Raw genomic sequence first — 3,893 nt, forward strand, 5'->3', positions numbered from 1 at the left:
ACAGATTATCTGTCAAGTAAGTAAGTGTAAGAAAGACTATTACCATCCATTCTTATTACCAACAGATTATCTGTCAAGTAAGTAAGTGTAAGAAAGACTATTACCATCCATTCTTATTACCAACAGATTATCTGTCAAGTAAGTAAGAGTAAGAAAGACTATTACTATCCATTCTTATCACCAACAGATTATCTGTCAAGTAAGTAAGTGTAAGAAAGACTATTACCATCCATTCTTATCACCAACAGATTATCAGTCAAGTAAGTAAGTGTAAGAAAGACTATTACCATCAATTTTTATCACCAACAGATTATCTGTCAAGTAAGTAAGTGTAAGAAAGACTATTACCATCAATTTTTATCACCAACAGATTATCTGTCAAGTAAGTAAGTGTAAGAAAGACTATTACTATCCATTCTTATCACCAACAGATTATCTGTCAAGTAAGTAAGTGTAAGAAAGACTATTACCATCAATTGTTATCACCAACAGATTATCAGTCAAGTAAGTAAGAGTAAGAAAGACTATTACCATCCATTCTTATCACTAACAGATTATCAGTCAAGTAATAAGTGTAAGAAAGACTATTACCATCCATTCTTATTACCAACAGATTATCAGTCTAGTAAGTAAGTGTAAGATAGACTATTACCATCCATTCTTATCACCAACAGATTATCTGTCAAGTAAGTAAGTGTAAGAAAGACTATTACCACCAGTTCATATCACCAACAGATTATCAGTCAAGTAGGTCAGTTTAAGAAATACTATTACCATCAATTCGTATAACTAACAGATTATCAGTCAAGTAAGTAAGTGTAAGAAAGACTATTACCATCCATTCCTATTACCAACAGATTATCAGTCAAGTAAGTAAGTGTAAGAAAGACTATTACCACCCATTCTTATTACCAACAGATTATCAGACATGTAAGAAAGATAACATATGAGATTGGCTGTCTCGTAAGTATGATGACTATCATCGATTCTTATCACCGCCAAAATATTATCACCAATTCTGGTCATGTTACGTAAGTAGGCCTTCTATTATCATCACCATCAGATTATCTCTCCTGAAAGTAGGACTGCTATCTTAAATTTATCAATATCAAATTATCAGAATACTGACACAAATTCTTACATTATTAGTCATGTAAGATCGATTACCATCATCAATTCTAATCACCATCACCATCCCATTGTCAGTCACGTAAGTATGATTTCTACCATAAATTCGTATCACCATCAGATCATCAGTCATATCCGAAAAATAACTACCATGCATTCTTGCCACCTCCAAATTAACAGTTATGTAAGTAAGACAAAGTAGGGCTTCTATTATCATTACCATTCTTCTGCATTGCCATCATTCATTATCAGTTTATGTTGGATACCATTACCAGTTTTATTGTCGTCATCATCAGATTTTCTGTCACGTCAGTAGGCCCTCTTTTATCACTACCACCCTTCTGCATCGCCATCATTCATTATCAGTTTATGATTGATACCATTACCAATTTTTGTCATCATCAGATCATCTGTCATGAAAGTAGGGCTTCTATTATCATTACCACCCTTCTACATCGCCATCATTCATTATCCATTTATATTGGATACCATTACCAGTTTTATTGTCATCATCACATTTTCTGTCACGTAAGTAGGCCCTCTATTATCATCACCACACTTCTGCATCGCCATCATTCATTATCAGTTTATGATTGATACCATTACCAGTTTTATTATCATCACATTTTCTGTCATGAAAGTACGGCATCTATTATCATTACCATCCTTCTGCATTGCCATCATTCATTATAAGTTTATGTTGTATACCATTACCAATTTTTGTCATCATCAGATTATCTGTCATGAAAGTAGGGCTTCTATTGTCATTACCATACTTCTGCATCGCCATCATTCATTATCAGTTTATGTTGGATACCAGTTTACTTCGTGTGGGTGATCGTCTCGTGATTTGTATTTAAGTGTATTTTCAAAAGACCTATTTAATCATCACCTAAGACGAAATTAAAAGGGTAGAAAGTGTCAGTGGTCCATCCATCATCACCTTTCATCAAGTAAATAAGTGTACATTTCAATCACATATTTCATCATCACCCAACATCGAGAGAGTAAGTGTAATTTCTTTATTACAAATCCCTTAATCACTGAAGACAAAGTAAGTTCTTTATCCTCCTTTCCTTCAATGCTATCCATCAAACAGTGTGTCATTTTATAATGTCATCAAACACAGAGACAGTAAGTCTTTTCAGTATTCAGAGAGTGACAAGTAAATTATATTGCCAACACTCCATGTAGTATAGTAGTAGACTTCAATTAAGTGCGTATCTTGAAGTGTCTTCAATTTTACTTCGTTTGTAGTATTTTGCTATTCCTGTATTGCATATCAAGTAATTGAAACTCTTTATCACCATGCTAAAGGTAAGTAATGTTATGTATGCCAAACTCTTTAATGTTGATCATTGGATTTAGTAAGTCAATAGTCTTTAGCTTAACTTTACAATGTAGGTAAGTACATCGGTTTCTTATGATCTAGTACAGTGCTTCTATCATTATTCCACCAGTATAGTAAACCATTTAAGTGTAAATTCTTTGTCATATTATACTCCATCTTCACCATAGACTAACATTGAAAGGATCCTGGCTTAGTCGTACCTTCCTTCATCACCATTACTCCAAAAAGAATTATTTATTCCATCATCACCAAACACCAAAAGTGTAATTTCTTTGTCACATATTCTCCATAAATGGAAGTAATTAAGTAAGTGTAATAAGTGTATTGAGTAATTCATCGTCTTAGATCGTGTATTAGATCATGTAATTCCATAATCATAATAGACCTAGTTAGTAAGTGTTATCGAATTATCATGTATTCCATCATTACAATAGACCTAGTTAGTAAGTGTTATCGAATTATCATGTATTCCATAATCACAATAGTCCTAGTTAGTAAGTGTTATCGAATTATCATGTATTCCATCATCACAATAGACCTAGTTTGTAAGTGTTATCGAATTATCATGTATTCCATCATTACAATAGACCTAGTTAGTAAGTGTTATCGAATTATCATATATTCCAACATCACCATAGGCCAAGAAAGTGAGAGTAAGTCAATTTTGATGTATTCTATCGTTACAATAGACCTAGTAAGTTTAATTGAAATATTATGTATTCCATCGTCACAATAGACCTCCTAGTAAGTAAGTGGTATTGAAATATTATGTATGCCATCATCACAATAGACCAAGAAAGTAAGAGTAATTCAATTTTTATGTATCCCATCATCACAATAGACCGATCATCACCACAGAGAGTGTATTTGAGTGCCATTTCTTTATCATGTTTCCATCATCACCATAGATATACCAAATAAGTGACATTAATTTCTTTATCACATTTTCCTGCATTACCGTAGGCCAAGTAAGTGAGTGTAATTTCTTTGTCATGTCTTCTATAATCACCATACATAGTGTAAGTAAGTAATATTATCTTCTTTATCTCAATTTTCCAACATTACTGTATACCAAATAAGTATGTGTAATTCTTTATCACATTATTCATCGTCACCATATACAAGTAAAAAAAACAGATCCATCAAGTAAGTTAATGTAAATTGGGTATATTGTAATCAATATCATCCAAGTGCAAATTCCTAATTACGTATTCCCAAAACATTCTAATATAGTTGAAATCATAAAATTAAGTATATATTGTGTATCATCCAAGTGCAAATTCCTATTTACGAAAGCATTCTAATCCAGTTGAAATCATAAAATAAATAAGTTTATATTGTAATCAACATCATCCTAGTGCAAATTCCCAATTACGTATTCCCAAAACATTCTAATATAGTTCAAGTAAGTAAA

This window comes from Lottia gigantea (assembly GCF_000327385.1).
Source record: "Lottia gigantea unplaced genomic scaffold LOTGIsca_120, whole genome shotgun sequence".
NCBI lineage: Eukaryota > Metazoa > Mollusca > Gastropoda > Lottiidae > Lottia > Lottia gigantea.